Source organism: Palaemon carinicauda, chromosome 19 (genome assembly GCF_036898095.1).
Source record: "Palaemon carinicauda isolate YSFRI2023 chromosome 19, ASM3689809v2, whole genome shotgun sequence".
Taxonomy (NCBI): domain Eukaryota; kingdom Metazoa; phylum Arthropoda; class Malacostraca; order Decapoda; family Palaemonidae; genus Palaemon; species Palaemon carinicauda.
Genome location: NC_090743.1, coordinates 18,362,580 through 18,387,158, shown reverse-complemented (window position 1 = coordinate 18,387,158; position 24,579 = coordinate 18,362,580). Strand labels below are relative to the sequence as shown.

General features: G+C 43.8%; 1 protein-coding gene and 1 long non-coding RNA gene across 3 annotated transcripts in view; one reads left to right on the top strand and one right to left on the bottom strand.

The window, feature by feature from the left end:
• Window positions 1-24,579, top strand: part of LOC137658497 (adhesive plaque matrix protein-like) — a 1,563,467-nt gene that overhangs the window by 963,327 nt on the left and 575,561 nt on the right. The window lies entirely within an intron of this gene.
• LOC137658498 (uncharacterized) overlaps window positions 1-24,579 on the bottom strand; it is a 76,676-nt gene that overhangs the window by 14,524 nt on the left and 37,573 nt on the right. The window contains exon 2 of the long non-coding RNA XR_011047344.1: window positions 9,517-9,675. This is a non-coding gene — a long non-coding RNA (uncharacterized lncRNA). The remainder of the gene's footprint in view (window positions 1-9,516; window positions 9,676-24,579) is intronic.

Genomic DNA, 24,579 nt, shown 5'->3' with positions numbered 1-24,579 from the left:
GTGACTGAGTCATAGTCCTAAGTTTGTGGTTTTGTATGGACAAAATTTAAAATAAATTCAATGTTCAAAATTGAAAAATAAAGTCATATATTCTTAGCTGCATAAGTGGTCTTCTATGCTGAAACTCCCAAGGAAGGGATGCTCGGAAGAGAAGTAAGAACTAATTCATTCTATTCTTATACACACTTACGCTGAGAATAGCAGACAATTGTGACAGAGGGGTTGACTGTCCTGCAAAGGCATAAGTCTGACTATTTATTGGGAAGTTACCACTGGGCTCAAAGAGAAGGTATGCTGTGATCTGTGGGTGGAGTCTTTTTAAAGTAATGTGCAGTGAAGGTAGTCTGTCTCTTCGAAACACCTGCACTAAGGACCTTGAGCTACCAAGTGGTTTTGCAGAACGCCAAGTTGCAGCAACACCACTTAAGTCGTAAGCATTGTGAATGGCTCCCAAAGATTTATATGCTTTAAGGATGACTTCACATAACCAGAAAGATACTGTTTTATATTAATCCCTTATTGTTTCAACATGCACTTACAAGCAAGTTGGGATGGACAGACAGAAGACAACAGATATTTTAAGGTACTGTAACTATGATCGACCTCTCAGGACAAAGTAAAAAACTGTCCAGATTTTCAGTAACTTCCTGATCACCGAAATGGAGGAGCCAAGTCTATTATCATTAATTGATGGATTTTTGATTTTGACAATACTCTTCTACAAGAGAGAATGATAGATCTTTCCACACCTTGGAGCATGAAATAAGATAGGCCACGAGGAAGCTAAAACTAGAAGGAAGACAGTTTTGAGACCAGAGTCTCTGGAGACATTGAGCAAAATCCGGGACCAGTACATCCTAGATTACTGTATTTCAATATTCGTGGTCTTCATGCAAATATTCAAGACCTTACAGTTGCGTCCAGACAGTATGATATTCTTCTGTGCTCAGAAACTTTGGTTTCTAATATGAAGCTCTTATCTGAGCTCCTTAAAACTGGTTTTGAGAGGCTAATAATCCTTAAACGCGATGCCATCCCTAGGGCCAGGAGAATGGTGGTGTATATTGGGACTGAATACCCTGCTTCTCTTAAGTCCTGCTATGAATGTGGATGTCATGAGATTCAGGTAATAAAAGTTTGTGTTCAATCTACCAGAATCCAGACATGGATGATTCTATCCTCAATTGTCTTCCTACCATTAAGAGTAAGATACTAAAAGATGATAGACAGGCCTCTTCTATCTTTGTTGGTAATTTCAATGCTCATCATAGGGAGTTAAATTCTGTTTCTCCTACCGATCGTCATGGCTTAGGAACTTTAGACTTTACCTCTGAATCAGGCTGTGAGCAAATCATAAGTGAAGCCACTCACAGGTCTGGTAACTGCTTGGACCTCGTATGCAAAGACTCTCCAGGTGTTATAACAGTAAGGTTGGTTCTCCAGTTGGGACCTCGGATCATGCTTCTATTTCATTGGTAGTGAAGAATGAGCTGCCTGTCCCTGATGTATCATACCCATTTAAGATGAAATGTCAAGCAGACTGGAATGGGATTTTGCTTGATATTTTGGGCTTGATTGGTCACAATTGTATAGTAGTGTTGATCCTGTTGTCCCTTTGAATGAAAATCTAGTGAAGGACAAACAGTGGTTCAATGATGATTGTAGACATGCTTATTTGGAGAAGCAGGAGGCCTATCATCTTTGGAAGGGTAACAGATCAGATTTGACCTGTAATAACTATACTCAGCTTAGAGCTTTTGCTCAGAGTTTATGCTTCACCTGTAACAGAATACGATTTAACCATAAAAGAAACCCTTTCCGGAACAGCCCAGGAGCATAAGTGGTGGGCTACCCTTAAATCTGCACTCTTTGGTGTAGATGCAACAGTTCCTCCTTTACTTAAACCAGATGGCTCAGTCACTCACTGTCCAAAGGAAAAGACAACCCTTTTTTGCAGATGGATTTGACAGTAAGCAGAGTAATGAGAAACTAGAACTTCCTCATTCCTGTTTTCCTGAGGCTAAACTAACTTGTTCAGCTTTTCAGTCTTGTTAAATTAAAGCTCTCGTGATGGATCTTGATGCGGAGGTGTAGACCCAAATGGTAGGCTATTATTCCTTTGTTTTTTTATATGAAGACACTGCAGGTTTCTGAGCTCCAAAGTTAGGTTATTTTGCGCTAGTTAGCAAGAAGAAAAGATTTTAGCACTAGTTGGAGAATTGGTAATGTTACTCCACTAAGTAAATGTGTTTGCTGTGGCTCAAGCCCAACTGATTACCGCCCAATTTCTATAACTCCCATATTAGCTAATGTTTTTGAAAGTCTTATGGCAAAATATCTTAATAGGTTAGCTGAAGGTAATCATCTGTTCCTTAGTTTGCAATTTAGTTTTGTAAAGGTTGGGGCATGTGATGCCCTTACAATCCCCAAAACTGTACGGAAATCCCTTGATTGTGGTCAGGAAGTTTGTATGATTGGCCTCTATTTTAGTGCTGCCTTTGACAGTGTTAATCATAAGGCCCTTGTTTTCAAACTCAAACAGTTGGGAGTGGGTGGGTTGTTTCTTAACATTATTATTGATTTTTTAAGTAATAAATCACAAAGAGTTGTTGACGGACACCATAGTGAGTATAGGAATGTGATATTTGGCGTTCCTCAGGGTAGTGTTTTTGGTCCATTACTTTTCATACAGTATACACATGAAATGTGGTTTGGGTTAGAAAACGAGCTGGTTGCATATGCAGATGATGCTACTCTCTCTCCATCAATTCTATCTATGTAATGTAGAGATCTGGGATTGCTGAATCCCTTAATAGAGATCTGTGCATGGTGCAAATTATAGGGTATGAAGTTGAATCCTAAGAAAACTCAACGTATGATTGTATTTAGGTCAAGAACAGTGGCTCCTCAACATCCGGATCTCGGCATTGATAATGTTTCTTTAACTTTGTATGACAAAATTTTAGGTGTGATTCTCGACAGCGAATTTACTTTTGAGAAACACATTAGGTCTGAGTCTTCTTCAATTGCACAAAAAATTGGCCAATGGAGTCTTAGATTTTTGGTGATTAATCTATTCTGAAGTGTTTTAATTACTTTCATTATATCTTGTTTCGAGTATTGTTCTCCTGTCTGGTCTTCAGCTGTTGATTCTCATCTTAATTTGTTGGGCAGGAACTTATGGTCTATTAAATTTCTTATTCCTGAGCTAGATCTTAATCTTTAGCACCTTCGTACAATTAATTCATTATGCATGTTGCATAAGATTTTTTTTTTTTTTTAATTCCGACCATCCTTTACATTCAGATCATCCCGGCCAGTTCCATCCTGTTCGTAATACTAGGCACACTGTTAATTGTAACAGTAGGCCTTCTCCATCATGAGACTCAATACTTCACAGTACTCTTGAAGTTTTATTCCAGCTGTGACCAAGTTGTGGAATGATTTTCATAATCGGGTGGTTGAAACGGTAGAACTTCAAAAGTTCTAACTTGCAGCAAATGTTTTTATGTTGAACAGGCTGACATAAGTCCATTAATAGTTTATACAGTATATGAAATGTCAAAATATTTTAATTGTTCATTACTTCTTATATCATTATTTCCTTATTTTCTTTCCTCACTGGGCTGTTTTTCCTTGTTGGAGCCCTTGGGCTTATGGCATCTTGCTTTTCCAACTGAGTTGTAGCTTAGTTGGTAATAATAATAATAGTGTCTTGATTTGAGGCTTCCTGGAGGGGTTCATATGGTGCCATCTTTAGGGACATCAGAACCTTAATCATACTTTGTGGAGGGGGAGTGAGTACCCAAGGTGGGTAAGACAGCTTGAAACTATCAGAGCTGAGAGTTTCCCTGAGGAGAGACCAACTCCCTTCAGTCTTAAAATCTGGCTTAAAGCTGAGTGATAGCCTTTTACCACTGTGACCAAAGAAGTTTCTCTACCCGTAGGAAAACTAAAATATCTGCAATCAGTGGAATAATGGCCTTGAGCAGAAATAAGCCCTTCTATGGCACCAATTGCAGAAAAAGTGACCGATTTTGCTAGATAGACTGCTGCGGATGCATGTGGAGGTACCCTGGAAGTTGCTCCACAGTGTCTCAAAAACTTTCAGGTGGTGCTGGAAAATCTCCAGCTGTTTAGACGGGCAAGGAGGTGCTTTGTAAAACTTTCACATAAGCCTGAGGTAGAAGTTTTGGCCAGTCTGGATGTTCCCTTGTAACTTTTGAGAAAATATTGACGATCTACGTCGTACACCACGTACCACTTAAGCACGACCAGCGTTATTGCTTAGAATTTCTGATGACTTGTTCAGCACCTCACGGATCAGGCATAAATGATATTCCATCCCATGGATGTTGAAATGCATCCATCACTGCAGCTGGGTCAGAATATGGAAAACTGAGTTTGTTGCTCAGATGAAAGGCTAACATGTCTATAATTGGGAACCCCGCAAAGTCAGGAGACTGGTTACCACTTGAGAATTCAAAGACCATTCTGAACAAACTGTTGTCCCTAGTCAGCTCAAATTGACTTCCATTACGGTCCTCTTCTCTGGAAGAAATCTTGCTGAAGGGTGAATGGCATTTACTTGGACCAGATGTTGAACTCCCACCTCTAGCTGGCATAGTAGATGGGATACAGAGCCCTTGTTTGTTGATGTTAGTCTCTATAGTGGTGTTCTTGCTCATAATCACTACCAAGTGACCCTTGATTGTCACTGAGAAGTGGAGTAATACTAGGTATACTGCCTTCAAACTTTAGGTAATATATGTGGAAGGACTTGTATTCCTGTGACCATTTACCTGAAGTCTGTTCCTTCCTTAGATGGGATAAAAGAAGAAACTGAGTTGGAACCTGTCAAGGAGATCCAGCTAACAGATTCTTCTCCTTTAGCCAACACAAGAGTGTGTGTCTTCACATCTCGGGAGATCTTTAAAAAAGCTGATGGTGGTGGGGCGGTTGATATCTGTAACCTTTGACTCTTCAGCACCCATTAGAAAGAAAGATGCATCTTCCGGAAGGGTACTACAGTAGCTTCTCTAGGGAGAAAAGATGGCCCAGGAACTTCTACCATGAATGGCCTGCCTTTTCAAGAAAGGGAACTGCAACCTGTCTGATGCTCTGGATTCTGTGAGGATGGATACACTCTGGCTTGGGCCTTGTCTATATCCATGCCCATGTACCATATGAGAGTTAAAGGACGAGACTGGACTTCAAGGTTCGCCGGACCCCAGCTCTTGACAAAAGTTGAGCTGGAGGTTCCTGTGACGAATGAATTGTGATCTTGACTGCAAGAAGCCAGTTGTCCAGGTACCTTAATAAGAGAGTTATCCCCATGGTGTGTACCCATAAGGAAACCAGAGTTGATACCAGGGTTGTGGAGTCGGTACCAAAACCTTTCGACTCAGACTCCAACTCCTCTCTTTTTGGTACCTACGATTTTGACTCCTTGATGCAATATTTACTCCAAAGCAATTATACCGTTAATTGCTAGAAAATAAATAAGTTCTTTTACTAGATGTTAGTGTACTATCGACAAGTCTGGTTAAGTGACTGCTTTTTCTGAATTATTGTACATTGTACAGTCCTATTAAAATGAAACTGATGATGACAGAGTTAGGAAAAATAAACTCGCACTCAAACAAACTTTGTATTATGAAGAAAGCCAGCTCCACCTTAGTGAACATTTTTAATATTCAATATTAAATGAAAACAAACTTCAAAATCTTTTTTAGCAGTATGAAGTCACTAAAGAACTAAATAAAATCACATATGAAAAAATGAAAATAATGATATTACTGAACTCGTCTGGAATTTGATAAGATCTAGTTGGAGTCGGGATAATTTTAACAAATCACACTCCCTCAAAATTGCTTCGACTCAGACTCCACAGCCCTGGTAATACCTGTGGTGATGTGGACAGGCCAAATTATAGCACCTCTAAAGGTTACACTGTTTCTGAATAAGATTAATAGGGATTTGGAAATGGGTATCTTTCAGGTCTATGGTCAGCAGGAAGTCGTTCCTTCAGATGGCTTGAATTACTGTACTTGGTGTCTTCATCTCTTACCTCGTTTGGAGCACAAACTGGTTCAAGCAGGAAAGGTCTTATGACAGGTCTCCAGCCTCCTGTATGTTTCTTTACCAGGAAGATGTTGCTGATAAAACCTGGGGATTTTCCTAAGACTTCCTCTATAGCATTCTTCACGAGCATTGAGATATCTTTCTCCAGTAACAGGTCTTTCTGGGATCCCCTCATAAAAAACGATAGGATCGTCGGAATCCTAGATAGTGGTGGGAGATAGCTTGTGAACAGGATGCGATACCCTGAGCTTTATACTTCCACTGCCCAAGGATCCCCCCAAAATTACTACCACCTCGACTAATGACTTCGTAATCATCTCCCCACTGGTAAGTGGTAAGCTGGGGGACATGGCTTCCTAAATGGGAAGCTCTATGACAAAAGGAAGATGCGGAGTCCTGGTTTTTAAATAAGGAAGCATTCTACGGGTAACAGCCTACGCTGTGATACCTGCTTGAGAGGAGATGCCTGTGGAGTCGGTAAAGAGGTGGGGAAAAAAAATTACATGCTGCAGGAGGGAATAGTGTAGGGTGGTCAATAACTCTGGAATTTCTTAAAAAGCATCTCTTTGCATCATTTGCTTAGAATACTTAGCTAGTAGTGCATTCCTCCTCTTGAGGATGCAGGTACCTACCCAAATTGGAGGCTGCATGGTGAAGAACAAATTCTAGAGCTTTGCCCACGAACATACAGTACTAGTCCTCATACAGCCCTTTTGATCTCTATCATTAGGGTTATCTGAAATAGAAAAATATGACAGCCCATGACCAGTCGTTGAGCCAGAAACATGCTTGGAAGGCCAACATGGCTGCAACTTTCATATTCTGCAGCTCAAGAGTTGAGAATAGAGACAAAAGATGATTAAGTTTATCATACAATGCTCCTATGCGCCTGGAGTAAAGTTTGTGACATCCAGGTCAATAGGATAAGAAAGGTGGAGATAATTTCAAAGTTCAAATCTACTTTAGTAAGTTCTCTGGCTTTATTCGAGAATGGCATGTTGAATTTATGGTACGGTTCCAGACGCTCTTGAAAAAGGCAGTCAATTGTACAGGGCCTACATGAAACTTGGGAGCTTGCCAAGTCCATCTATACACCTAATCAGGCTCATAATTTACAAAAAATTGGAGAAAGACCACCCCAAGACCTGATGTTGGTACCTCTAAGGGAGGAACCACAGAAGTATCTGCTGTTGTCTGTAATTTGTTTGGGAGTCCTCGATCGTGATAGTCGTCTGATTTGGATCTCTAGTATTGTCTTACATCAGAAGTTTTTTGTTCTTGCTTTGAAAAAGTAATCTATTTTTCACTCTTTCTGGCATGTCTTTCCTCTCTTGTCTGGGTCTTAATGAGAGATAAAACAATAGAACCCGAACATATAGTTTTGATTTAACTGAGTACGAGACTCGTGGTCATAAGAGGAAGAAGGGAGAGAAGTTTTATCTCCTCAGAAATAGAAACCTGTAGAGACGAATAAGACCAATCTGGTGTATCCCAAGAGCGTCTAAACATTATCTTTGTACCGAATAAAATATGGCAGGACGTTCAACCTGTCTTCTAGGGAGGTTGGTCTCAAAAGACTGTAGTCTATGTGATACAAGGAAATGGCAGGTAAGGTTCTGCTGCTGTTTCCTCCAAAACTGTGCTCGTCTAGGCTTTCGTTTAAAATTTCCCACACCTATTTCAAATGATCTAGGTACAAGCATAACCATGGATAACTTGAAATTACCAATTCTAGTGGGACCTAAAATGGTACAAATTAATCTAGTAGAAGAATGAAAATTCGTTCACGTCACATCAATACGAGTTGTTGTTGCTTGTGGAATAGTGGCTTTGTATGCCGTTTGTGAGCGAGATGGGATGGGTGGCACGTCTAATCTGGGACGTGTGATAAAGACATGTTCAGGAGGCACACGAATATTTGTTTGCTTGTTCCCGACTGAGATGCCATTAAAGAACACTTATCTATACCTGTTTGGAAAAGTGTGTGGCACTCTTTTGGAGGTCTGCAGGTGCAGATCTAATGTTGCACTTGCACAATAAGACCAGGGCTGTAATGCCTAGAAAGGTTTATCTGAAAAAGGTGTGGTCTTCCTTGGAGAGAAGCTGGTTACTTCTTTTTGAGGGGAAGACTTACCTTTAAGACTCCTAGAAGTTAAAGGAAGGTCAGGCTCATCATGAATGCAAATAAGAGTAAAGTATGCTTTCTGTACCCAGGGAAATAGGTTGATCTGTCTCCTCTCGGCGTGAGTCCAAGGTGATGTATGTTTGGCGATACTTTCAACATTCTCACCGGGAGTGCTCTTACATCATGGAGGAGAAAACTCTCCGATCTGGAAAATTCAAAAAAGAGGACCTCCCAAGCTAAGGAGATGGAGGACCTGTTATAAGCTGGCAAGACTAACATAATTTAGTAACATCTCTTGCTCTGACTGGATAAGAGCTAAAGCCAATAATTGTGTATCACTATGTAAGAATTTCAGTTTACAATGGGTGACCAACATCCTGATGTACAGAATAGCCGTCCTCTTTAGGTATCAAATTTTCATGAAACTTCGATGTGGAAGGATCTTTAAGAGAAAGATCAGGCTTTGGGATGGAAGGCTTCTGTTTCTTACTAATATTGACTAAAATTTCTCCAAGTCCCTGCAAAAATCACAAGTACAGTAGAGGTAAAAAGAGCATTGTTTACCATGACATAAAGGGCACAAAGGATCGGGATTATTGTCCACCTTCAAGACCAGGGTAGGTTCTCATTACTTGAGATACACTCATAACCACAAACTTTCTGTAAGAGAAAGAACGAAGCGAAGCGTAGAGTGGACAGGGGTCGAAGCAGAAGTCTGACTGGGATGACAGCCAAGTTAGGTGATGCTAGTCCTGCTGATTATGCTAGATGGGATGCTGGTAACCATACAATATTACTAGAATCCCAAGATTTCCTTAATTCTGGTCAAAGCCAAACAGCAACGGAGTAAACCCTTTTTAAATGACGAGAGTTTGCATTTTGTGTAGGATCAACTTCTGATTAATGCTAATTCAACACCTGTGTCATTATCTTTCATGATTAGTGCAGTTTTCATACCTAATTAACAACAAACACAATGACAACAAAATCCTTTTCCAGCTAACATTCAAGAAATTTCAAAATCTTTCTACTCTCATTTCAACATTTGCCTGGCACTGATTTTAACATGCATTATACCTTCCTATTACTGTACTGTAAAATAAACATCTAGGATATCAGCAGATGTTAAGTAACTCTTAGATTAGTTACGGTAATCAGCTAAATAACTCTTAGATTTGTTAATGCGAAGGATTAAAATTATTAAGTTACTTGTTGTGCACGGTAAAAGGAAACTAAATTCTGCATTAGTCAGTAACAAAATTAGTGCCTATATTACAAACCAATTCAGTTTGGGTATGACTGCTTACTTTTATACGTGATGTTTGTGGGTACAACCGGTCATTTATCTACGTGGTGTTCGTGGGCACGACTGCTTACTTTCCTTTGTGGTGTTAGTGTGTTCATATTACACAAGTCAAAGGAGGAATCTGTGCTGCAGTCACTGGTGAATTTTGCTGCAGGTCAACCTGGAATATGAAAAAATATATATACACTAAGAATTAAATTGAAAAATTTAATATATCAGCTTCTGAAAAACTTTTTAATGTCACTGGTATTAACCTGATAAAATTTCCTGGCAAGATTGTGCCCGACATCCACTCCACGAGCTCGATTGGTTTTTACACTGGGGTATTAGACCAGCAAATCCTTTATAGTCAAGGGGGGAGTTAGGATACAGTATAGGAGTTATATAATTATACCACAAAAAAATAGAATAAAAACTATTACAATACACAAACCACAGTTCTGGAATTGAATTATAATTCCCTAATTTAATAAGATATAGACACTTCAAGACTAGATAGTTATTAGTATATTTTTCAGACTAACAAGATGGGAATTTTTTTCTTTTACCAAATCAAAACCTTCTTGTGAGATGTCTCTAAAGTTATTTGTGGGTTAATACATAGGATTAGTCAAAAATAGTTCATCAACAGCTGGTATTGCTCTAGTAATTATCTGCGTCTTGCTGCCATATACCCCCACATACTGGAACCCAGCAATATAATCTGTAAGTCTTCTATAATGACTACAGACTGCAAATACCTTACTCAAAAGCACCCATGATTTTTTTCTACCTTTTCACAACTGGTAAGTATGCAAATGTAGTTAAATTCACCTCGAAAGCTCCCTCAGATAGTGTAATGGACAACCTTCAAGATAACTCGCCAATCAACGAGGAAAGTAGAGAGAAAAGTCCCTCACCACAAACTCAACCATGCAGCCACGGCATCCTACCTCCACAAAAACTGACTGACAACTCCCCCAGGTGTAGACTAACCAACACTTCACTGTGGCAGTGTTGCCATGTCGAATTACAAAAAAAAAAAAAAAATTCTAAATTACTTATAATCACAAAACATGCCCTCATAATCTTCAAAATCAGCGTACACAATTTAATCGGCCATCCATACAACGGGTCTTAAATTTTTCCATGGACTGATTCTCTTTGACCACTACTTGTGGTTCCACCGATTCTTACGAGTCTAAATCATCACTTGACATTTTGCTTGAGCCATCAGATGGAGAATCTGGAACTACAACTGGCTCCACACCCAACACATGCCTTGACCTTCCACCAACAGAAATGTTGTTCTAGGAGTTAGCAATCCCTTTATGTCATTAAGTAGTACAAAGGTGTCTAGGGACTTCATCCACATCTCAATTGAAAGTAAGTTTCTTGGCTGGTATCTGCTCCATTGGAGACTACTGTCCAAACTTTGGTGCAATGTTGTACCAGAACGCTGTGTCAATAGGACTAATTCTGCCCCTCTTCAATAGCCTTGATGGTCCTATGGTGCCTTTCAACTATTCCATTTCCTCCTGGTCAATAAGCAGCCAGAAACACCCTAACAATGTTCCAACAATACAACATATCTCTGAAAAATTTACCCAAATGTTGTACTATTAACCTATAATTGGTATTGAACTAGCCCTCTTTCCAAAAAGATATTCAACTCCGCAGATACTACTTGAGCATTTTTCTAACTTCCTACATATTGCGAAACGACCTGGACTACAGTTAATCACTGATAAATACGGTATCTGTCTGTAACGAGTAACATCAATTGCTAGGTACTGCCAGTTCCTTTCACCACTTTAATTCACCTCCTTTGTGCACTGAAGCAGTATCAATGGACTGACAACAGTCACAATACTAAACTACCTTCTTCACACATTCTCTGGAAACTTCAGGGTTTAACTTCTTGGCTAAATATAGTGTTCTATCAATTTACATAGTGTTTATTATACAATTCTGTTATTTCAACTACAGCTCCTGTTCTGAGATGTGCATGCTTGACTTCACTGCTCACCTACCGATTCTTCTAGAGTCGCGTCAAAATATCAAGTCTATTCTTCTCTGTAGCACCATCTGAACAACAATATTTAAACCAAACTCTGCAATAAAATACTTCAATGTTCCTAAATCTATCATCTCTGCAGCTCTCTTTGTGTGCACACACACTTCTCACCACTTATTACAGATTATTATTATTATTACTATTATTACTAGCTAAGCTACAACCCTAGTTGGAAAAACAAGATGCTATAAGCCCAAGGGCTCCAACATGGAAGAATATCCCAGTGAGGAAAGGAAATAAGGAAATCAATAAAAAATATAAGTAATGAAAAATTAAAATAAAATGTTTTATGAACATTAACAACATTAAAAGATTTGATATATAAACTATAAAAGGACTTATGTAAGCCTGTTCAATATGAAAACATTTGCCGTGAGTTAGAACTTTTGAAGTTCTACCGATTCAACTACTCGATTAGGAAGATCAGTCCACAACATGGTCACAGCTGGAATAAAACTTCTAGAGTACTGTGTAGTATTGAGCCTCATGATGTCAACTTCCTCCAACAGTGGCCGAGTCAGTCCTCCACTCTATTGACTTGATACCAAATTTAATGGCCACATTCACCACTTCAAAACAGCTTCTAGTTTTAACTGACAGGTCGTCTGAACTGACAGTCCTACTGGACACGAGTGCCCACACACTATTCAGTTCTGCCATCCATCTAAGCTCATTTGACACCCAGCCAGCACCATGGCAACATCTCTTCTTCCCTAACATCTGAAGACTGCTTCCCTGTCTAGCTAGAGTTCTTACATAGTCAGGAAGAAAGTCAATCGAGCCCCTTCAAAGAAAATATTTAGAGGTTTATACATTTTTGTGATCCTTAGAGTCTATAGCTACCATTTCCAGATGATAACATCTATATAATAATGCACATATTCTTCTAAATGGCATATCTCCAAGATGGCCACCGCCGCTACCTCCCACAAGAACTGTGATATCTTAAGAGCTAATGGACTGATTTTGAAGTTCTTGGGATTCAATCTCATGAATCAACTTTTGTGGTGTTTGAATCGATTTGAGGTCAATATCACATAGTACGGTATAGGTCAAAGCAGGTGTGGGATATTTACCTTATGTTTACGTTACACATTATATAAATTTACTAGATTTATTTTACTTTCAGAAAATTAATACTTTGTGCCCATGAAGACACTGGAATTGAAATTAAAAGGTATTCTGCAAACATGACCTTCATATGAACTCAAAGGTAAGTACAGTAGCGGACGGTATTCAACTTCCTGGCCATGAACCTTTCAGAGTAAAGAGAATGAATCCCTGATTGTTTAAAACACACAGTAATATAATCAACACAAATTAATTACTAGAGCTAACAGCAAAGACATGAGGAATTTATATGACTGTAAAAAAGAAGTTTGAAATTTGCACGGCCACATCTATATGGAATTTAGGTAGTAGACAATTGTGTAAGAATTATGTATTGATTACAACACAGTTGTGCTTCACTGGGTGGTCAGAATGAAGTGCATCCTTGGAAATGTCAGCAGTAGCAAAAGTAGGTAGACAAGTCCAGAAAGAATAGTAATCTTACAAGCAAAAACAGTGCATAGCCTACAATGAGAACATTGAACCAGACATTACTTAATCAAGGGGGCCTACCCGATTATTTTTAGACAAATATTTTTTTAATTAATGAAAACGAGTAAGTTTGCCCAAAGACATCTATGGCATCATATTTATCACAGTGTCAATTTGTACATCAAAATATTAAGAAATAACGGCTATGACAAATTTAAAAACCCAACCCCTCAGTTACCAAAATTGAGGATGGTATGTACTTTAGATTTAACTTTTATCTTCTTATTTTGTAAAATAAACTAAAGCGAGTAAAAAAATAGCCGTAACCAGAGAGAGGGATCCAATGTAATACAGTACTGTCTGGTCAGTTAAAGGACACCAAGAAATTTCTAGCAGTAGTATCTCAAATGGGTGGCTGGTGTAATGTCCAACCTATATTTACCTAGGCACTTCCCCTAATTTTGGGAGTTATAAAAAAACAAAAAGCTTTTCTTCTCTTAGCTCCTCCCAGTCCGACAAAGGTTTCAGCCAAGTTTGGTTGGTACTGCTATGGTCCCACAGCACACCCTTCCCCGTTAGCCACCACTAATGGATCTTCATATCCCAAATCCCTACTGCCGCTACCTCAGCGGTCACTAAGGCTTACTAGGAAGCGCCAGGGTCTATCGGAACTAGATCACAATTTCTCGCCATTTATTTCTATTTCTAGCACACACTTTTGACTCCCATCTATTGTCCTATCACCTAGAGCTTTCTTCACTCCATCTATCACCTAAACCATCAACTCTACCATTCATACCCTTCTTCAGCAGATGGCAATTTTTCACTCTCTCTACAAGGCCAAACCACCTCAACACATTCATATCCACTTTAGCTGATAATTAATTTCTTACAGGCTTTCTTGCCCTCACTACTTTGTTCCTAACCCTATCTAATCGAGATACACTAGCCATACTCCTCAGACACTTCTACATTTGTTCCAAACCCTCTATTTTTTACCCCTCCCTTCACTGCCCTTAACACTTTACATCCTTCATTCATTCCTCTGCTCCCACTCCACCATATGCAGCAACAACAGACCCCAAGTACTTAAACTGATCTACTTCAAGTAACTCTCCATTGTACTCTCCTACTTGTACATCTCATAACCTTACTCTTACCCACATTTAATCTCTACTTTCTTCTAACACACACCCTCCCAAACTCTGTCACTAATCGACCCAGTGTCTCCTCCAAGTCTGCAATCAATACTGTATCATCCGCAAACAACAAACAATTCACCTCTCACTCATCTATCAGTTTCAGTCCTCAACCAAACACTCGAGCATTCACCTCTCCCACAATTCCATGAACGAATTGAACCACCATGGCAACATTACTCATCCTGGAAACCAATTACTCACTCAATTTCCTATCCTAACACATGCTTTACTACCTGTGTATAAACATTTCACTGTGCAACAACCTTCCACAAATTCCATATAACATTATAACATCCCACATTGTTTCCCTATCAACTATCATATACTTTCCCCAAATCCATGAATGCAATATGCATCTCCTTACCTTTTGCTAAATATAGGAATGAATGTTGTGTGTTTTCTATGAGAAAGTGATATGCAAGATATCCAAGGGTTTGTGTTGCTGTCACCTATGCTGTTTATACAGCTAATGGATTTTGTAATGCATAGAACAGTTGGGGATGGTGGAGAAGGATTGGACTGGATTGGTAACAGGAAATTAGCTGACCTAGAGTATGCTGATAACGCTGTCCTTATTAGCAGAACACCACAGGATTTGCAAAGCTTGCTTACCAGAATCCATGAAATATCAACCTAGGCTGGTTGATCGATTGATTAGGAGTTATCTGGCATCCTGACATCAAAGGTCATTGACACCGATATTCGTTATTGATAAATAAATGGTAGTTCAATTTAAAACAATAAAAAATGACAAATTCGTAGATAATTTAATCCACCTCCTCTACTCGAGCTTAATAAAGAAAACGAGAGTAGGGGTAACTCGTATCTGTAGAAACAGAATACGAGCACTCTATGCTCACGCTCTCAAGGTTACATAATAAAAAACCAAAATCACACAATAATATGATAAGAATAATGATAAAATTGTAATAACCAAGAACGAAGAATAACGACAACGTAACAATTAAACAAAGATATAGTCTAAATCAAGCACCTTCCTGAGGCGTGAACATAACTATAACAAAGACTAGATCGATATTCTTCGTCCAAATTGGACTTGCTAGCAAATAAATACCATAGTAAAAAACAATAATAAATAATGATAATAATATTGGTCATAAAACGTAAGTGATATAACCTAGATGACAGAGTACCAGAAGGGCAATATTAACTTGAAAAACTACCGAATCGAACAAAACCAAAATGGCTGCTGATACCGAGGACGGCCAAGCCTCTTCCAAAATCCACATTACTGGAACGAGAACAAATGCCCGGTACTGAAAAAAACTGTCAAAACAAACTATGGTACTTAACATTGGTAAAGGTGAAGTAGCAACGTCAGTCATGTTGAATTAACGACAATCACTTCCGAAACACACCTAACAAAATAAAAACGACTTAGCGGGCAAGTCCAAAACAGAAGGATGACCTGGAGAGCGCGAGTAGTAGGTGTCGGTGGAGTAGCCCAACTGTATTCTCTAGGGCCTGTCACGGCCCTCCCCTTTGATGAAGGGATTATCTAAATGGAAGACAGCCTGTGAATAGTGGTTTACACACGCCCTTGTTAAATACACGACACCAACAAGGTGTTCGCGCGAGGGTTGTAACCTCTGCATTCCATGCTTTTATCTTTCTCTAGTATATTTGGAAGATTTATATTAGAAAAGTGTAAAGAAGGACCCTTTTCACCGGGTGTCACAGGTCTCTCCCCAGAAAAAGATTTTTCCTTCGTCAAAATCCCTATTTCCTAACTATACAAACCTTAGCTATTTAATATGGGGTTATTACTTCAGCGGAGCTGAATGACGAGCCATTAGAGTTTTAACGAGGGTTTACTACCCCACCGCTAGTTAGCGGGGGTAGGGAGGGGTAGCTTGCTACACACACACACACACACACACACTGGTGAATACTTCACTTTGCTTAGAGGTAGGACTTCACGGGGGATAGGGCTGGTGGGCAAGTTTGATTAAATAGCTAAGGTTTGTATAGTTAGGAAAAATACAAATTATCTACGAATTTGTCATTTGTTCCGTAACTGAAATACAAACCACGCTATTTAATATGGGTGACTCACCCCTTAGGAAGGGTGGTAAGTCCCTGCCATACTGGCTTTGGCTTTGACCGGGGACTCCATATTTGAGTGTGTAAGTACTCAGGCAATAAGGAGTCCCTGCTCCTCACTAGCTTTGCTGTGCAACTGCTGCGGCCTACATAAGCTGTGTGTGAAGGTGAGAAGAGTGACTCGTCCTAGGAAGTTGACCTGGAGTTCTTCAGATGGAAATCTAGGCTAGGACTCTCCTAATACCACCTCGTCAGGGTATGGGGACGCGACAGTATTAATCTTAATACTAGAAACACAAGGAAGCATGGTTTACCTGCAGTGGTTTGAGGTCAGCTGTGCAGAGAACCCAGGATGCTGCTTTCTCCAAGGGAGGAGAGGATGAAGAAAAGAATAAGAGCCAGACAAACCTTTTCATTCATGCAGACTAAAACCGGGTAACAATGCCCTCAACCTTCTGCTACCTGTCCTTTAAGGAGCCTGGGGTTAGACCAGCTGTTGTGCAGCCACCACAGGGCCGATAGAGAATGTATCGAGTCTCCTGTGTGTCCTGCCTTGCAGGTAGTGGGCTGTGAAGGTCGTCTGACGCTTCCTCACCCCATCTTGCAGGACCTGGGTCACTGAATAGTTCTTTTTGAAGGCCAGGGACGTAGCTATGCCCCTGACATCATGTGCTCTGGGGCGACGTGACGGAGGAGGGTCAGGATTCAAGGGTAGGTGTATTACCTTGCGAATCCAGGCCGAGATGGTATTCCTGGTGACCCTCCTCTATGTTTTCCCAGTGCTCACAAACAAGGCTTGCACTTGGGGGACGAACTGCAGCTGTTCTTTTAAGATACAATCTCAGACTCCTTACTGGGCACAGTAGGAGATGGTCTGGGTCATCTGTTATAGAACGAAGACTCGAAACCTGGAAAGAGTCGAACCTAGGGTCCGGCACTCAAGGATTCTGAGTCTTGGCAACAAACTCGGGGACGAACCTGAACGTTACCTCCCACCATCCCCTTGAATGGGCGATGTCGTATGAGAGACCATGGAGTTCGCTGACTTGTTTGGCCGAGGCCAAAGCTAGCAGGAACACAGTCTTCCAAGAAAGATGGCGATCTCAAGCCTGGCGTAATGGTTCGTAGGGAGGTCTCTTCAGAGACCTGAGAACTCGAACCACGTTCCATGGAGGAGGTCTCACTTCCGACTGAGGGCAGGTAAGCTCATAACTCCGTATGAGTAGAGAAAGTTCCAGCGAGGAAGAAATGTCCACTCCTTTGAGTCTGAAGGCTAGACTTAAGGCTGAGCGATAGCCTTTCACCGCCGAGACTGAAAGGCGCATTTCTTCCCGCAAATACACGAAGAACTCCGCTATTGCTGGAATAGTGGCATCGAGTGGAGAGATATCCCCTTCCACGGCACCAACCACAGAAGACTCGCCACTTCGCCTGGTAGACCCCTGCGGATGACCTGCGCAGGTGTCCAGACATCCTATTCGCAACTTGTTGCGAAAATTCTCTCTCAGCGAGGAGGTGCTGGAGAGTCTCCAGGCGTGAAGTCGAAGCGAAGCTACGGCTTTGTGGAAGATGTTGGCGTGTGGTTGTTTGAGTAGCTCGTGACGTGGAGGGAGTTCTCTCAGGGGCTCCGTCAGGAGTTGCAGGTGGTCCGGAAACCACTCTGCGTGATGCCATAGCGGAGCTATCAGGGTCATCGATAGATTGACCGATATTCTGGTCTTGTTGAGCACCCTCCTCATCAGACAGAACGGGGGAAAGGTGTAAACATCGATGTTCTCCCACTGTTGTTGGAATGCATCTTGCCAGAGAGCCTTGGGGTCCGGGACTGGAGAGCAGTACAGCGGGAGCTCTAAGTTCAGCGCTGTAGCGAACAGATCCACAGTCGGGGAACCCCACAAAGTCAGGACTTTGTTGGCTACTTGAGGATCCAAAGACCATTCGGTATTCACTATCTGCGTCGTTCTGCTCAGACTGTCGGCGAACACATTCCTTTTGCCTGGAATGAAGCAAGCTGAAAGTGTGACCGAGTGGACTTTGGACCATCTCAGTGTCTCTACTGCAAGATGGGATAGCTGTTCCGAGAAGGTACTGTACCTCCCTGCTTGTTGATGTAAGCTACTACTGTGGTGTTGTCGCTCATCACCACCACAGAGTGGCCCACCAGGACCTGATGGAACTGCTGAAGTGCCAGGGATACGGCCTTCATTTCTAGCAGGTTTATGTGGAGGTACCTTTCTGATTCTAACCACAGGCCTGAGGTCCTGTGGTTCAGAACGTGGGCCCCCTACCCTATCTTTGTTCGTCCGAAAACAACATCAAATCCGGGGGAAGGACGAGAAGATCCACTCCTTTTCGTAAGTTCTCATCTGCTAGCCACCACAGAAGGTCAGTCTGTTCCGCAGGACCCATAGGGATCAGAAAGTCCGGGGAATCGTGTCCTTGATTCCACTGAGACTTGAGTTGCCACTGGAGGGATCTCATTCTGAGGCGACCATTGGGAACCAGATGGGCCAAGGAGGAGAGGTGGCCGAGGAGACGTAACCACGTTTGGGCTGGAAGTTCTTCTCGTTTGAGGAAAGGCCTTGCGACCTTCCTCAGCCTTGCTATCCTGTCGTCTGATGGGAAGGATTTGTGGATATTGGTGTCTATGACCATGCCTAGGTATACCAGTTTCTGGGAGGGCTGCAGAGAGGACTTCGAGATTTACCATGATCCCCAGATCCTGGCAAAGCTCGAAAAGCCTGTCTCGGTGGCGAAGAAGGGTTGCCTCCGAGTCTGCTAGGATCAGCCAGTCGTCCAGGTAATGGAGGAGACGGATACCGATCCTGTGAGCCCACGATGAAATCAGGGTGAACACTTAAGTGAACACCTGAGGAGCTGTGGAGAGACCGAAGCACAGCACCTTGAACTGGTAGATCTTGTTGTCTAGGCAAAATCTTAGGTACTTCCTGGAAGACGGATGAACTGGGATCTGGAAGTACGCATCCTTCAGGTCCAGTGTACACATGAAGTCTTGCGGTCTCACTGCAAGTCTGACCGTGTCTGCCGTCTCCATGCTGAACGGAGTCTGTTTGACAAACCCGTTCAGGGTCGAGAGGTCGATGACTGGTCTCCAGCCTCCAGACGCCTTCTTTACAAGAAAGAGTCGACTGTAGAAGCCTGGGGACCCGTCTGCCACCTTTTGGAGAGCGTCCTTCTTCAACATGGTCTAGACTTCCGCCAGGAGGGCTTGCCCCCTTACCGATCCCATGGTAAGGGAGCTCAATGACACTGGCCTCGCTGTCAGGGGAGGTAGAGAGGATGTGAACGGGACGCGATAACCCCGAGCGATCACGGAAATCGTCCAGGTATGTGCCCAGAGTTGCTGCCACCTTGTCGCGCAACTTTGTAGGCATACCCCCACTGGTGGACATGCAGGGGGACTGCCAATCCTAGCGTTTACGGCCTCGGCCGCTCCCTCTAGGATTTTTACCTCCCCTTCCTGTCCTTGACGGGAAAGGGCTTAGACACCTTTGGCTTCGCTGCTGTAGTCTTTTTCGTATTCTTAGCTGGACAGGGCTGTTGAGTTGCTGGAGGTTTGTAGGGCCTTGATGTCAGGGCCCTATGGAGGAGGGAGTCTTGGTTGGACTTCCTCCACCTCTCAGCGGCTAGCTCCAAGTCCTTAGGCTCGAACAGACACTTACCGAGCACGGAAGAGTGTCTGAGCCTGCTACCGTCGGAACTGGGGACTTTCTGGTGGAACCTCTCGGCAACTGCGTCTCGATGTTTCAGGATCGTATTGGCCCACAAGCTCGAGACTTTTTGGGCCAGAAACTCGATGGTCTGCGTGCCAGAGAGTAAGAATGTCTCCAGTACATTCCTGGTGCTTTCTTTGGACAGGTCCTCAGACCGCACCAAGATGCCCAGAGACCCCAGCCAGATGTCAAGCCACGAAGTTGCCTGCATGGCACACTTCACCACCTTCTCCTGGCTTAGGATCTCAGTGGCAGAATACGAAACCTGCCGGTTGGAAACACTCTCTTGAGGGACTCCCCCAGTGAGTTCTTCCACAGAATGGTGAATGGGAAGACTCAAACAAGTCTCTTCTAAGATCTCGAAATACCTCCTCTAGTGGACTCGAGGAGGAGGGAGGAGCTAGTTACCGGCGCTGGATCTGTTGGAGGCGGCAAGCTCGGAGAGCTGGCCTTCGACCTTGTCTCTGGCACTCTTCATCCCTTGTGACCAGGGCAAGGGTGCACTGGCCCTAGAGAGCTTCTGGGTGCCGTAGATTCGGTCCAAGACCGTGTCCTTCCCCTCAGGAGGAGGAATCTCAGGGTCCGGAAACCCGTTGAGATTTCTCATGAGGGTCAGAACTTGCCAGAACGCATGTTCTGACTCTTGATGCTCTCCTCCCGAAGGGCTAGCAGCAAAGTCTCCTGTCCCCAGTGGCTCTTCCTGGGGGGACACGTGGACATTCTCCGAAGGTCTAGCTGTTCCTGTCTCATCCTTGCAGAAGACTTCGGCAAGTCTTCGAGTCCTTCGCCTCCCTCCTGGGAGGGATGCAGGCTCTTCTCCAACCCGGCGTGAGGAGACTTCTCAGGGAGAGGCGGAGTTTTCCCCATTGGTGCGATGGGGGAACGGACCGGCTTGTCACTCTCTCCTGAGGATGGGAAATCCTCGTCCGCAGGGGAGGGAGAGAAAGTCTGGGGGGGAGAAGGAGCCTTGCGCAAGGATTTCCGAGGAGACAGCTTAGCCCTCGGAGAAGTCACCACTGAGGGGACTCCTCTCTTCCTCTTCAGGGGAGACGAGGTAGCCACTGCTTTGTGACCTAGTTCAGAGAACACAGGCTTAAAAGCCTGCATGAGAGCTCTGACTATGGTACCAAACCAGGGCTGTTGGCTGACAGTCGTGCTGTCAGACACTCCCTCTGGAGGGAAGGTGATCAAACGATCCCTAGGAGGAGTCGACAAAAGAGGGGTTGGCCTGAGCTGAAAGAGAGTCCTTGGACCTGTCCGGAAACCGCCCCTCCTCCGGCAAGCGCGCTGTTCTGCGCTTGCAAGGGGGGGAACGAGAAGAAGCCCATGAAGTCGCGTGCGGGATCGCGCTGGCGATCGCGGCCTGAATCTCGCTGGTAGTCGCGCGATGAGCCCTGCCATGGATCACTCGTGGCAGGATCGTGTGATACAGGAACTTAGCGCGCATAGGTGACGGCGAGCGCGCGCAGGAGCTGGAACGTGGGGCGGTGTTGAAGGCAGGATAGGAGCTGGAGCAACCTTCTGCTCACGTGTGCAGGCGCGCAGGAACCTGCTGATGAGCCCGTGCGGGCGAAATTATTGGGCGCGCGTGCGCAGGAGAAATATTCCTAGCGCGTGAAGCGCGCGTGTCAGGAAGCACGGGGCAAGGGCGCGATTGCGCAGCCTCGTGGGGGCGCAAAGGTGAGCTGGCGCGCAGGAGAACGATGCGCGGGTGGTGCAGGCACTGCCCTCTGAGGTGAACGAGGGCGCGCTGGGCGCACAGGAGATCGTGGGCCGCGCATCAGGATGCTGGCGTAAGGGCATGTGCTGCTGTAATGGGCGGCAACCAGAATCGGGCACACTGGTGTGCGCTGCTGCGATGGGAGCGCAGGGTGCGCTGCTGGGTTGGGCGCGAGTGGGGCGCAACAGGATTCGGGCGCAGTTTAGAAGAAGGAGGCAGGGGTACCTGTGAGCGCCCGTGCGCTAACTTAGGTACCTCCTGTACTGCGCACTGGACTGTAGGAGAGCGCTGGCGCGTTGGCGAGCGCTTGCGCGCTGTGTCAGGAACTGCGGCTGTGCGCTTAATTCCAGAAGTGCGCTGAGGCCCTGGAGAGCGCTGACGAAGAGGAGAGTGCTTAGGCGCTGTAGCAAGAACTGCAGGAGGGGCGCGCAGGAGATCAGGTGGGCGCAGGGGACTCTGGCGCGTATGAACAGGAGCAGGAGCGCTCACGTGCGCAAGGGAGTGCAGTGGCACTAGGTCAGGAACAGCAGCAAGACGGCGCACAGGGGGTGCCTGGCGCTTAAGGGATTGAGGCACAGTTTTGCGCTCAAGTCCCTTGTGCCCCGAAGGGACCGGTGCCTGTACAATGACAGGATCAGCATCCTTGAAGGGTGATGGCAGGACAGCAGGTCTGGAGGGTGACAGGTAAGGGGGTCCCGAAGGACGACCTTCCACCGAAGGAGATCGCAAACTATCTTCAGAGGTCTAAGGTGGTAGCTGGCAGGATTGGAGAACGAAGTGTCTCCTTAGCAGAGGACTACGGGGACGACGAGCCGAAAAGGTGCCTCCTAACTCCCTTGTGAGGAGAAGGAAGTCCTCTACGGCGAAGGGGAGGACGAGCCTTCCGCCCTATACGCCCTCTAGGGGCCGTGGGATCAGCAAGCTTACCTTCGTAAGGCCTTCGCAGAGGAGTCTCTGTAAGTGAACTCCCCCGGGGGGGAGAATCACCAGCAGGAGAGACCGTGGGACTAAATTCCGCCCTCGAAAGATGTTCGGAGGGGGAATCAGAGCCTTCAGCTACCTCAGCAACAGGAGCAGTTTGATCCGACACACCGGAGGCCTCCGTTATAAAAACGTCGACGATAGACAGAGGATCTACGTCTGCTATCGCCGGCGACTGTTTAACAGCTGCTCCTAGCTTGATCATATCAACAGGGCTTCCTTGGAGGGCAAACCCTGAAGCCCCAAGGAAGACCAAAGCTGTAACAAATCACGACTAGGTACAGGGAAATCAATATCCTCCTCTGAGGGAGGAGGGGCAGCTGTCTCGCTATGGTAGGCAACTACCTCTCCCGCACCCTGGGATCGGTCAACAGAACAACGGTCTACGCTCCCCATCGACGGTCTCTCGGAAGAGACCGATCGAGTGGGAGCTTCGGAGGTGGTTTGGGCTACGGAAGAAGAGGCCTTGGGATTTTCTCTCTTCAAAGAAGCCTTTGGAGGAGAAATATCCCTTTTGGACCTCTTCTTCCGGCGCTGGGCAAACCTCTCCCACTGGGAGGTAGACCACTCCCTACACTCACCGCATACATTACCCTTTTCACACCGTTGGCCCTACAATGAGGACACAAGGTGTGAGGATCTGTGTCTACGCCAACATAAAGGTCCCACAAGGGCGGTCAAGTAAACCAGCTTTCAGAAGACATGCTTCTGAAATAAATCTAAAAATACCACTAGTATGGTACAACTCATGTCCAAGAATCTTGGCAAGGATGAACCCTCCATCCTCACCTCGAGCCTCAAACATACATCTATTTCTTTTGGCACAACAAGTGGGGCATTCGATCAACAAATGCCTCACTGTTAAGGGTACCAAACATTCAAAACAATATGGCTAATGTTGCTCAGTCATCAGAAACTCGTGTCAACCGACCGAGTGTGACCAATGAGGAGCGACAAAAAGAAGTCTCCCACTTTGGCATTATATTATATACCTCCAAGGCAATATAACATACATTATCTCATTTTATTTCCATCTAGACTATCCCAATGGTGTTGCCAATTATTACAAAACAATTTCTTAATGGTAGGTACAAGTTCTTTACAGAGGATGGGATACCTTCTTGGTAGCAACTCACATGCATTATTCTTTCCCAGTAAATCTGCCTTCTCATTCCCAGACACACCTACATGTGCTGGAACCCAACAAAATCGAACTGTTATACCTCTCAGTCCAATAATAAAAAGTCATTCTAAGATCATTAAAACTAAAGAGTTACTGGAATTAAAACTTCTAAAGCTTGACACTCCTTGTATCACTAAAAATGGTAAAATTACCCTCCAATGCCATTTTCTCAATGACGGTCAGTATGCCATACAGTTCTGCATTAAATATGGCAGCTGTTGGAGGAAGTGTACCTCTGCAATTAATCACAGGATGTTGGGCTCAAGATAGATAGAAGACGGACGGATGATGAGAATAGAATATGTGATGGAAGACGAAAAATCCTTGGATAGAGAAAGGATTAAAGAGGTGGAATCATTTAAATATTTAGGAACTATGACCTCTAAAACAAGATCTTTAGAATTTGAGTTTAATGAAAGATTGGAAAAAGCAAATCAGACAATGGCTAGGGTAAGTAAAATTTGGAAATCAAATTGCCTGAAATTAAGTGTAAAAATCAGGCCATATCAGTTTAATGAGTCAAGTGTTACTGTATGGACATGAATCGTGGTATGACAATGAAACAATATCCAACAGATTTTG